Raw genomic sequence first — 14,247 nt, forward strand, 5'->3', positions numbered from 1 at the left:
TCCGCGTTCTAAGGTTAGATTCTTGATCTGCTCATGATGTTCTTTATGTTTATGTTATTGCATTGCATGATTGAAAATGATTTGTAAGCCATGCATCGTTTTGAAGCTCGATTTTAGAAAGAGAAAATGACATTCATGTGTTCTTCAAGAAAAGTCTTGTTTGATCCGAAAGCTTGCATAAAGAATCATGATTTTGTGTTTATTTCCGCAAGGATTTCAAGTACGGGTACCCAGGTCCATGTTTTCAAACTCATAGCACGAAAATCCCAGATTTGTGATGGCAGATTATGATCAAACATTCGTATTTTTCATGTTTTCACACTCATGTTCTTCATGTTCATCAACAGAGGGAAACCCAGAGTTTCCCGACCTCTTTTCCTTGCATGTGGCCCTCGGGAACACACCTCGGCAAGGAGGTGTGGAACCTCGGCCTAGACCTGATTGTTGCCCAGCATGTTTTTCGAAAACATTTGTGTACATGAGAGACTTGTTTGAAAGCGCATTCAAAAGGCTTTGCCATGTGTTGTAGGACTTGGGCTTGTCTCGACCCCGACGTGTGAAGAAACGATGTGAGTGGTATTTCTAATAAAGCTATGTTACACTTGTTTTGATAAATCTTGTTTTGTCTTGTCTTGAAAAGTATTTGATTTAGCATGAATGACTATCCCTACTTGTATATTAAACACTATCTTGTTTTGATGACATGTCTTGAAAGTCCTTAGCTGCAGGGGACTATAATGCAACTGCACTCTTGTCTTGACAGTCCTTAGTGCTAGAGGACTATAAACTTTCGCAGCACAGCTTGTCTTGACAGTCCTTAGTGCTAGAGGACTATAAACTTTCGCAGCACAGCTTGTCTTGACAGTCCTTAGTGCTAGAGGACTATAAACTTTCGCAGCACAGCTTGTCTTGACAGTCCTTAGTGCTAGAGGACTATAAACTTTCGCAGCACAGCTTGTCTTGAAAGTCCTTAGTTGCAGGGGACTATAATGCAACTGCACTCTTGTCTTGGGAATGTCATCACCCTCTTGTATTAAGTAGATGTAATAACATCCAAAGAACTTGAAAGGCCGGCAATGAACTTGATTTCCCTCTTGATTATAAAGTATGCTATGTATTGTTTTGAAAGAAATCTTGGATATCAATCATGCAAACCTTTATTTCTAATATCATTCACTGAGTATCCAAGCTCACCCTCTCTATATATATATGTAGGTGATGAACAAGAAGGCATTGAGGCCTAGACGTGATTGCCGATGTGTTTTGGGCGCGTAGCCGACATGTTTTGGATTTGTGTTTTGCATCGTCTTGAAGATTATGCTTCTCGGCTTATGTTTTCTTTGTTTGTTTTGGCATATGTCGGCTTGAGAAGCCTTTTGGTTAGGATGTGTTTTGTATCTCATTCTTGTTGTATCTAAATTGTAAGACTTGTAAAGATGTTCGATGTATGACATTCCATTGGACTTATGCACGGCTCTCATGGACTATTTAGATTTTGTATATGTATATATATTGCTTCCGCACTTGTAAGCCCCATATATTATACTCTAATTGTGTGTGATTTTTGTAAGACGGCCTTCGGTAACCTCGGGTTACTGGCCATCACGGCACCAAACTACTAGGGGCGGTTTGGGGGCGTGACAGAGGGGTTTTAACCCCTTATTCATAAGTTGGAAGTAGCAGGACCAAGGCATGGAGTAGGCACAAGGCACTTTGTAAACTTAATCTAGCTCTAGCAATATAAATAAATAAAAGCTCCAATGTATGTTTTAAATCAAATAAATATTTGGGTACCCTTTGTTTTACTCCACTGCATCATTAATTTTGTTAAATTTTGCATTGGCCTTTGATGACCTCGGCTATTGTCTAGTTGTGACATCTAACATTTGGGTACTGGGGTTGGGTCGTAACAAAAGGCCCCAAATTTTGATGTTGATGAAAATGTGATTCGATCAGTGAGAATGTAGCCTTCATCGTACTCTTCGATTTGCCACACGTACGGCATGCGGAGCCCCCTTCCACACGTGTAGGACTCCTCTACTGCACATGAGGTTCACTCTAGCAAAAACCAACTCCAGACCTTCACCACCGCACTTGCGGAACCCCTTAACACATGTGCTGGGCCTCTACCCAAAAACTTCTATTTTCATTACCTCAAACCACACATGCGGGCCCTCTTAGCCGTATGTGCGAAACTCCCTAGATTCCCAAATTGGTCCCAAGGTGTTTCCACACTCATTGGTTCCGCCTTTATGCCTGAAACTCAAAAATTCTAACTTGGAAAGTTTAAGAATGTTAGGAACGAAAGAATTTTCAACACTGACACATCACACAACACTCGAAATTCCAAAAAGAAAACATATATTTCAAGAATTTACGATTCAAGTAGGGTACAAGACCCAGAATGTCACAATGGAAATGTAAATTAAAAGCTTGGGATTTGGTGAGAAATGGTTTAAATGGATTTCGTAATGTCTCATTGATGTCTCTGTTTCAATTTGGGTAAATGGGTCCCAAATAACTAAGGAGTTTGTTGTGAACAAGGGAGCTATTCCAGTAATTCTAGTTTAGATCCAATCAAAGTCAGTGAAATTTCATTGACTTTGTCACCTAAATTTTACTAACCAATCGTAGGTCAGTAAAAGTTTTTCATTATTATTATTATTATTATTATTATTATTATTATAGAATTTTGTATTCATCATGAATTTTATTTTATAAATCTTGATGAAACCAATCCAAAAATATAAATTTTATGAAAAATAGAGATTTAAATCGAAAGTAACATAGTTTTCAAATGACTTAAAAAGGTAATAGGTGTCATGGGAAGTGTGGTGACGCCATTTTTGTCACCGTGTATGTTGGAAGACCTATAATAATGTACAAAATTGTGCCATCCTTATCCTTCTAAAAAAATATTATTTGGAATATGAAAATAAAACCCACAAATTATAAAACGTTTGAAAAGAAATAATTCACTAATGTGACAATTCGTTTCAGGTGACTGCTCGAGCAGTGGAAAGACTACTTAAGCAAAGATGACGTGCTCCTAGTAATTTGGGTGCAGGTCAAGAGACTGCTAGAGAGAACAAGTGGTCGCCCGAGCGAAAATGAGGGTGTTTTTAGTATCCCGTTTTGTAGGCAGAGATACTGAGAAGTTTCATTCACCGCTCGAGCGGTGAAAAGATCACTCAAGCGGTCTGTGAGATATTAGCCACATAAAAAGTGACTTTTATATCATTTTCTTTACTTTTTCTTTTCTCTCTTCTTTTCTTTCTCTCTAGCTTCAAAAACCTTAGCTATTTCTCTCTAGAAATCTCTCATTACGCTAAGATTGAAGCTAAAACCTCTTGCAAAAAGTGAAGTTCACTTGGGGATCTTAGATTCTACCGATTGGATTTGGATTAAGAGTTTTTCAATAACCTAGCTTCTTTGTCTTGATTCTTAAGGTAGGACTACTTTTAACCTTATATCTCTTTGATGTGAAGATGATTATGTGGTGTTGATATGACATTGATGAGTTAATGAATGTTTAAGTTTATAAATTAAAGTTTTCTCACAAAAATTGTATTTTGTCTACAATTTTCTTAAGAGTACAAGTTTTAACCATGGATTATGGAAGTTTTTGATGAAAATTTATATTATATATGTTGGAGGGACAAAACCCCCAAATCTTGTCATGCCCCAGATTCACAGAGTCCGACCCATGTGAAAATACCCAAAGCCGATAAGTAAAAAGATGACAATCAGATAGAAATAAATAATATCTCTCATGCAAATGGGTACAATTGTGTCACACAATACATGTGTTATTCCGATTTCATGCACCCTACATTCACTTCTACGTGGAAGGGATGCTCTTTCACTAAAATATAAAGCAGATGATATATATATATATATATATATATATATATCAAATTGAAATGCCCAAAGGCTTACATCTTTTACAAATGGTGTAACCTTTACGAGAATGGCTCACGGACAAATAAGGAACAACTGGCCCAAGGCCTACAACTAATGGAACCACCCTACTTGGCTCTGAACACAACTTCAAGTCTATATCCACACATGTCATACACCTGAAAAACATTTCAGTCATATAGGGTGAGCATAAAGCCAGTAGAGAATATTTCAAAAACTAAACATGCTCCACTAGCATAATTGATCATGATGCAGTACATTTATATAATATGCTCAATGTATTGTCAAAATTCGTCTGATTTCTCAACAAAATCCTTTTATTCCAATAATCAAAACCCTTCGTTTATTCAAAATATTTTCCAAGTTCAAAACATCTGTTTGAATAAAATCCATTTCCAAAAATAAATACGGTATATCACAACACTAACCAGCAAATACATTGCTAAACCAAATGGGAATACATCGCTAAACAACAGCAAATACATTGCTAAAACTGTTTTCAAAACATCCTTTTCAAAACCAAAGCGATAATAAGTAAAATGGGTAAATCTCCAGTGCTAGTGCTCATAATAGTGTGCTATACAAGACACTATGCCATTTTACCGGGATTATCCGGATGGAATCAGCACCTACCATGCAGGTTTCCGATCTTACACCAAGGACACACAAGCCAACTTAATTATGCTGTAACACCCCTTTACAACTTTACCCATATATTCACCTTTTCCAATTATATAGCCAATTACTCATGCAAGCACGTTGAGACTCTATTCAAATCACACATCATCTACCATATAACATGTAACACATAATCAAGCTAAGACTACAAAGATAGTTATTCGTTCCAACGCTTGCTTAGATTGCCCATTAGAAACAATGTCGATCAAATGCGTTTCCAATAAGACCTCTAAATTAGTCAACTAGACACTGAATAATATCTATGAGTCTCAACACCATACCCACATAAGATGCAACATATAAACATGTTATTACTTAGCACACAACATGCAAATGTCTTCACCAAGCATGATAAACCCGCCATGGCTAACCACTTCCCACGAGTTCAAGATTTTCAAACCTAGTTAGCTCTGATACCAAGTTATCACTGATCATGGGTACACCATGTCACCCAACAATGGTATCTATCAAACCAGCCGGCCACCGATGCCAATGGTATACCATCACTCCATGGGCAAAGAGTCTTGCTTCAGTGACATAGTCACAAGCGAGAGTTCCCATGTGTGATACGCTCGTACTCATGTGATAGGTTAACTAGCTCTGATACCAAGTTGTTATGCTCTGAATTTATAGAGTCCGGCCCACGTGAAAATGCCCAAAGTCGATAAGTAAAAAGACGACAATCAGATAGAAATAAATAATAGCTCTCATGCAAGTGGGTACAATAGTGTCACACAATAAATGTGTTATTTTGATTTCATACACCCTATATTCGCATCTACATGGAATGGATGCTCTTTGACTAAAGCATACAACAAATGATATATATCCATATATATATATCAAATTGAAATACCCAAAGGCTTATATCATTTACAAAGGGTGTAACCCTTACCAGAATGGCTCACGACCAAATAGAAATGGCCCAAGGCCTACAAATAATGGAACCACCCTACCCGGCTCCGAACAAAACTTCAAGTCCATATCCATACATGTCATACACCCAAAAAACATTTTTAGCCATGTAGGATGAGCATAAAGCCCAGTAGAGAATATTTCAAAAACTAAACATGCTCCACTAACATAAGTGATCATGATGCAGTACATATATACAATATGCTCAATGCATTGTCAAAATCCGCCTGATTTCTTAACAAAATCCTTTCATTCCAATAATCAAAACCCTTCGTTTATTCAAAACGTTTTTCAAGTTCAAAACATTTGTTTGAATAAAATCCATTTTCATAACAAATATGATATATTACAATACCAACTAGTAAATAAATTATTAAATCAAAATGTGAACACATCGCCAAACAACAGCAAATACATTACTAAAACCATTTTCAAAACATCCTTTCTCAAAACCAAAGCGATAATTAATAAAATGGGTAAATCTCCAGTTCTCGTGTTGATAATAGTGCGCTATACAAGCCACTATGCTATTTTACAGGGATTATCCAGATGGAATTGACACCTATAGTGTGGGTTTTTGGTCTTACACTGAGGACACACAAGCCAACTTAATTTTGCTCCAACACCCTCTTACAGCTTTACCCATTTCTTTACCATTTCCAAGTACACAATAAATGTGTTCCAAAAATAACATTTTTCAAATGATACATAATGTTTTCAAAACAAGTTTGACAATTCTAAAAAATAACCTTTACAAAACTTACAGTTTTGAGCTCCAAATCCACGACATGCAACATGATATGTATGCTTTCCAAAAATATTCCAATTTCCTAATCCACATGCAATTGCTAACACACGACAAAGCTATCCTCCAAAAATAGCCAAAACAATTATCTCTAATGCAATAGTTAAAAGATAGCAATATAGATATACAATCCAATATCCCAAAACTCATATATACGTATTTTCCAATAAACCCATATTTTCCAAAAGAGTAACAATACTCGTAGTTTCCAAAATCTCACAACATTTTCTTCCGAACCAAATCCTTTTTCCGAAAATCCGTTTAACTCCCAAAAACAATATCATTTTGGGTTTTTTTACAAATTGGGGCTTTTCCACTTTTAGGAGCCTGCATGCAGTTTTGTATACCAAAAATAGATTTGATAGAAAACTCATAACCAAACAATCCCCAATTTGGACAAGCCCTCAACCTACAAACATAATCTCAAAACCAACCCAAATAACCACAAAATCTATATTTTCAAAATACGTCACAAATACACTACCGAACTCATATCGAGTTAAGCAAATAGACCTACCTCTTGAAGTGAAGAGGAGACAAGCCGAAAAAGCTGCCGACAATGAAAAAACGATCTGCTCAAATTAAATGGAAGCCCTTACCAAGCTCTACATTTTGGTATATGGAACTAGGGGTAGAAAGTGGGTAAAAATAGATGAAACCCAAATTTAAAAGCTTAAAAGGGTCAAAAATGATGAGAGAGAGACAGAAGAGAGAGAGAGAGAGCCTAGAAAAATGATATTTTCAATGCAGAGACATGTTATATACAACCACTATCGCGGTCGCGGTCGCAGTCACCTCACCCCATTCGAAGGCGCTACTCCTTTCATCGCGGGCGCGATGCACCTATTCGGGGCCTAAACCGCGGTCCCTCGCGAGCTACACACTTTTTCCCCAACTAACTGACCTAAGGACCAGATTTGGTCGCGGTTTGACCACGACCAACCATGGGTGCGACCTTTACCTCACATAGTCGCGGGCACGACTAGGCAAACCCAGACTTTGTAGTAGCCACCTTGAGGCATTCCAATTGCCAAAACTTCCTAGAACAGTCCACGTCACCTAGGACAACCCCATGTCCCAACCAAAAATGAAAATGGATCGGGCTAAACTAAACTGGGCCACTACAAATCTTGTAAAAACCCTAATTCTTGAAATTTTAGAAATGATGTAATAAAAATGAAATTGACCCTTAATTCTTTAAATTGATGATTGGCTCATGATACTAAAGTGGTATTTGAATGGAGAATTGTGAATTTGGAATGTTCTTGAGATGATGGATATTGTCACATTATTTTTTCCATAATTGCTTGGATGGTGAAAGATTTCTTTTACTCTAATGAATGTATGAATACATGAAAACTTCGGAAAGATTATTAGGGGGAGGTAAATAGCATGTGAGTCTGGATAGAGAGTCGATTTTGGAAAAATGTTGTATATGGTTGGTACCCGTACAGGGTAGTCTAGATGCCCAATTGCCCTGTCTTGAGCTTATCGCCGGACGAATATGAGGAAATATTTTTGGGTGTCCACTAGTCCTGTCATATTGTAGTTGGTAAAACTAGAAAAATGGATGATTTTGAGTGCACATTTCCTGTCGTATTAATAGCCAGCAAATATGGGGATATTTTTTTGATGTAAACCTATGTATATATATATATATATTGGGACTCTCTTTAGGGACTTCATGACATATTTACCCCTAGTGTTGAATTTATCAAATTTGTAGAAAATGTAGATTCTTCCTTCCTCCTTTAAAGTAATATTATAAGTTGAATTAAATACTGTTTGGTTGTGATGATGCCATATGAGTCTTTGAACTAGATACTTCATTAAAAGTTTTTCTACTAGGCATCTCATTTCTATATAACATTTCAGGACTTAGTGATGTGCCACCACCCTAGTAAGAAGGAGGTGGGAGTTTTGTGCTGGTTGGAGCATGAAAGCTCATGGATGTATTTTTGTGAAAGTTTTGAGCATACTTGTTTTTAGACTGCGAGTCCATTTTGTTGTAACAAGGCATGGCCTTGATATTTGTAAGCCAATAGGGCCTTTTTGTGCCATCTCCTCTAACTTCTTGAACTATGTTAATGTTAATATAACTAAAAGTTAAAAATGAAACTTGTAATCTTGAAGTTGTAGTTCAATAAGAAAGAGCAGTCAGATTAATGTTGATGGTTGGTAAAGAATGGGTTAGTATTAATTATGATATGAGTAATGTTTTTATTATTAGTAAATTGGGGGCGTTACAACTAATATAAAAATTGGATCATATTGTTTTCAATCTTTCGACATAAAATTAAAAAGTCAAAAAAAAAAAAAGAAGTAAAAAGGCACCAAAAAAATAAATAATTAAAAAAATCAAGGCCAAACTAAATCATCCCTATAAAGAGTTTTGGATAAACTATCAATAAATCCTAATAGTTTGACTTAATTTCTATCAAGTTTGATTGAAAATAAGTTATAGTAAAATTATTGTTAAAAATAATTTTTTGAGACGATTTTTTGCATATGCCGTTAAAAATTGACAATTAGTGATTTTTTTGTCACGATTTTTATAAATTGTTGTTAAAACTTACAATTAATGACTTTTCTATGACATATTTTTTAAAATGTCACTAAAAGTTGAAAATATTTAGGGACACACAGGTCTTTGATAGCTTCCCTTAGGGTGCCAGCCAGAATTGGAGTTTGTGACGATTTTTTTAAACTGTCTCTAAAATTTATAATTAGTGACATTTGTTATGAAATTTTTTTAAAATTGTCGCTAAAAATTAACAATTAGTAACTTTTTTTTAATAGTGTTTAATAAAAAAGTATTATTAATTATCATAATATTTATTAAATTAAGACCTACACATACATCCTCCTAAAATTTAGATGGAGGGAAATTAAAAAATAGGTTATAATTTCGTGTGCACAAAAATGAGCTTGCCTCCATTTTAGGCACCTGATTTTTTCTTCCCTTATTTTTTAAACTTGAACTTGAACTTGAACTTGAAATCCACTCCATGGTAGCTCCCATATTATTATACCATTAAACCCAAAACATGAGATTAATGAGAAAACATGACTCAAATAGAGTGCTGTCATTCGATGTAGCATCTAAATTGCAAGAATGCTAGAAAATCTTGTCACATAGGTGCGAAATTTATATGGGTCTCATATGATGTAGATCCTGTACTCATATAAGTATTTGGTAATTCATTTTATGGAAAAAATAAAATAAAATAAAAATTAGGTATGCATTGCACACCATATGTAACTCTACACAAAATTACACAAGTTTTTATGAATTTATATAAGTGACCTTATAAAAATATATAAGTTCAATACAAATTTGCATAATCACTTGAACTTATGGAAATTTATGTTCAAGCTATGCATTTTTATATTATCACTTATATAAATTCGTAAAAATTTATATAAAATTATATACAGTATGCCATGCACACCGAAACATTTCCCTTCACTTATAGTCTCTTAACATTAATCGCAGTGCCCGTTTGACGTGTGACCTTTTTGTTTAGAAATTCAAAAAATCACCAAAGAATGGGTAAAAAGCCAAAATTTTAACCCATTAGCAAATCGTTATATTAGTGTTGGCTACGCATTTTGTACTAAGCCAGTGACAATCCGACACATGGCGAAGTGAGGGTAATATGGGGAGACCAGGTAGGTCTTCGATCCTGATCATACACGTGGCAATTAATATTGGTTGTTATAAGATCTGAGTAGTAGCAGATCAACAAAGAGACGTACAGTGACGTGGCTTCAACGGTTGCTCACATTTCAAATTCGAATATAAGGGGGAAGCCTAACTGCAAGTAAAGGCGTAGTGGAACTACTTATAAGGTAGCATGATCAGCGACTATGGAGGAGCAGTTCGACGGTTTGAAGTACAATTCGATGGTTATCTTCGGAGAGTATAAATAGCAGGAAGGACTTCAGAGGAAGGGACGGCAAAAGATCTAAAGAATTACTTACATAGTCCTGTGTTATTTCCTGTCCTTTATATTTCTGTACTTTAAGTTTTTGCGCCGCACTTCATTTATAGGAGTAGTTTTCGAGTATATTGCCACTGTAATTCTCTACGGAACTAAGATCATTGTAAGTTTTTCATACCAATGAAATATTTCAGTTTATTTAATTGTTCTTATGTTCAAGTTTTCTGAAGTCAAATTACCAGTAAGCCACCAGTAAAAGTCCTCTTTATTGAGGCCGAAAGAACCATAGCACAATCGTCTGAATAATTGTTTGGCAATTACAATTCTGTAAGGACTGATTGATCCTTGCTGGCACGCTCATAATTACGGAAATAACCTTCGAAAGCCAAAAAATCCAACATATATTTTTGGCACGCCCAGTGGGACCTTTTAAAACAAAAATGGCTAGACGTAGGAGACAAGGAGAAAATGAACGTTTGGAAGAAGGCATGGAAGGAGAAGTGGAGACATCCAACCCAGAGGATAATGTGATAACACATCCTATGGAGACTCCTATCCTATCGGAACCCATGGTCGAACAGACCAATACCTCTGAGCAAATACTATTTGTTCGTAATAGTGGACGAGACCAAGGAATTAGACCATCCAGTGTCCCATCTACTCAGCCAGCCAATCCGTGGGGCGGCTTGGTAGACGCCATGGGACAGCAATTAATAAACACAATGGAAAGGTGGGCAGTATCCTTTTTGGATCGAATGAATAACCACCAACCAACGAATGTAAGACACATAGAGGAGGTGAATGTCCCTCAACAAAGATTGGCTAGAGACAAACAGCCTATGCAAGCTAATGGACATTCTAATGGTCAAACCAGTAATCAGATTCATGAAAGATTACCACCTCAGTCTTGGTACGAACCCATTTCGAGGCCTGTAGCAGGCCAGAATGCCTCAATGTTCAACAGTGAAGCCATGCAGATTGGTGGATCTGGCCCGGTACAAGAAAATGGCATAAGAATGAGTCCAAATCCCACATTCAAAGCCATACCTGGCACCAGGGGGTACAATAATCCCATATTTGAATTTATACCCGGGGGGTTGGAAGGTTTTCCTACAAGTGGAAGGGACACAATACCTGTTCCAGAACCTTTCGTGGGTCCTTTCGCAGGACAGGCTCAAAGAGGTTACCTACACCCCCAACAGCACCCTCTACCACAGGGACAACCGGTCCCAAATGTACCACCTTATGGACCAAGAGGACCACAAGCACAAGGTTGTCCACCAAATCCTGTGTTTGTTCCCCCAATGGTGGTTCAGCAGGCGCAAAATATGGTCCCTAGGGACCAGATCACTGAGATAGTTAGGGAGTTGTGTGGACCAATGGCTCGGGGGGGTCCAAACCCCTGTGTATAGAAAACCATACCCATAATGGGTTGATAGGGTACATGAATATCCAAGAGGTTTTAGGATACCAGATTTTGTCCTCTTTCATGGGAACGGAAACCAATCCACAGTAGAACATATTGCTAGGTTTGCCGCTCAATGTGGTGAATTTACCAATCATGACTATATAAAGTTGAGACTATTCCCAAATTCTCTAACCGGAGGAGCATTCGTGTGGTATATTAACCTTCCACCGGGCTCCATCCAGACTTGGCAGCAAATGGAAGAGGCATTTCATGCCCAGTTTTTCTAATCAGAGCCAGAAGTTTCCATGGCAGACTTGGCCAGATTAAGTCAAAGGCCTGAAGAGAAGGCTACTCAATTTATTTCCAGATTTAAGAGGGCTCGAAATAAATGTAGAGTAATCTTGCCAGAAGCTGAATTTGTAAGATTGGCCCAAAATGGCCTAGAGTTCAGGCTTCGAAAGAAGTTTGATTCAACAGAGTTTAGAGATTTAGTGGAACTGACTTATAAAGTATCAAGATATGAAGCATTACTAGAAGAGGAACAGGATCGAAATAATGCGTCATATAAGACGTACTACAAAGATCCTAATTATGAGATCGATGCAGCAGAGATTGTGGGAAAAGAGCCTATGATCTGTGAAGCATTAATTCATAAAGATACAACAATTGACCAGCAGTTTAAAAAGAAAGATATCCACAAGAAATATTCTTTCGACTTAACTAAGGCAGATGACATTTTTGATCATTTGCTTGCGGCCAACTTCCTTAAGTTGCCAAAAGGTGTTAAAATTCCATCTCTTGATGAACTTAAAGGAAAAATATATTGTAAATGGCATAATTTTTTGTCTCACTTGACTAAAAACTGTGTTGTTTTTCGAGACAGGATCCAAGAACAAATTCGGAAGGGGAGTTTGAAGTTCCCAGCCAAAGCTGAAAAAGCCATGGGGATCGATAGCAATCCATTTCCAGAAATTGGAGAGGTGGCAGCCAATGTCATTATGACAGACTTTCAGAATCTGTCTCTGAAAGAATTGGAGGAAGTCAATGTACAGATGCATGTGGCTAACCAGACAGCAACTAAAAAAGACCTTAAAAGTCCACCAGCCATGGGACGAGATTTCCCACATCAGAGGGAAGACTCTGATGAAGAAGCATTGGATGATGACTCCCTGGAGGCAGCCGTAATGCAACGAATGTGTCCCAGGTGCAGACTGAGTTATAAGTGGTTGAAAGGCCTTCCAGTCGATGGGAAGCAGTATTACAGGGATGTGCAGAGGCGTCCCAAAGCAACCAATGCTTATATCCGGCTAATGTTAGGCGGCAGCCATTAGCGGTTGAACCTGCAGTTGATAGACTGCATGCTAAAGGCAAGAGGCCCTTATATGAGTCCAGATCACCCAACTATTACAGGTTAGAGAGTAGTCATTCTGAAAGAAGGCTGGAGAAGAGTTCAAGTTTTGGGATCAAAGCCAGGAATTGGCCCCTTGGGCCAGCTTCACGAAGGACGGAAAATGATTATCATCATCGAGAACTTGAATCAGGCTCAAAGCTTGGAGACAGGGCCAAGCAATTGTCTTCACAGCCAGCCTCGAAGGTGACCTCGAAAGAAGAAAGAGGCGGTTCAATATCTGGGTCAGTAAGTTCGTGGGTACCTGGAGTCCCAGATTGGTTTGTGATGCAAAACAAACCCAGGGAAATGCCTTCCCAAAGGAATTTTGGAAATCAAAGTAGGATGGTTAAGCCTCCTTTGGTGGCTCCCAACAACTGGGTATTGCTGAAACACCCAAGAACGAGGGAACCAGATATGGTCCCCGTTATTTCCAGATCACAAAGGAGAAAAATTCAGCGTAGGTACACCCAATACCAGAGAGACCTGAAAGAAAGTGGAGAGAGTTCTTCGATGATCCAGACTGGAGAAAAGAAGAATCGAAAGTCAGACCATAGTTCAAAGCCAGTTACACAAAACGAGGTGGATCGCAGCAGAGAATAGTTGGTTAAGGTTCATTCTGAACTAAAGGCCAGAGAGAAGGAAAGTCTAACAGGGTTGGAGAAAGCTTTGATGGAGAGTGGTAACGAAACGGAAGAAGATGTTGGCGTAAGCCAGAAAAAAGAAATGGTAGAAGAAGAAATGTTCGAAGCCTTCATGGCTGAGCAAACATTTCTGGTTGAAAAGCCAGCTGAGGAAAATCATTCGAAGGGACCTGTTAGCAATGAAATACCAGAATGCATCATGCAGGATGTTTCTGAGAAAGTTGACCAAAGTGACCAAGAGGGGAAACAGGTACAGCCAGCCATCCAGTTTGGCTCGTTTCCCCCGGTATCAGTGAACATGGTACACATATTACCACGGGAATTCCAAGCTGGAGATGAGAATCAAGAGGGGCAGGAAGCTCATCCAATTCCGATCTCTAGTGAAGATTCACAAGCAAGTATGGTGCAAGATAATTTCAAAATGGTTACCCCAATGGAAGCTGAATATGAGAGCGAAGAAGTGGTAAGCATTAACCTCTCGTATCCATTCGAATATCCCTCGAATTCCATGACGCAGCATGTTAAGCCTTTGTACATTAAGGCCT

This window comes from Camellia sinensis, chromosome 3, assembly GCF_055761805.1.
Source record: "Camellia sinensis isolate YWXY chromosome 3, ASM5576180v1, whole genome shotgun sequence".
NCBI lineage: Eukaryota > Viridiplantae > Streptophyta > Magnoliopsida > Ericales > Theaceae > Camellia > Camellia sinensis.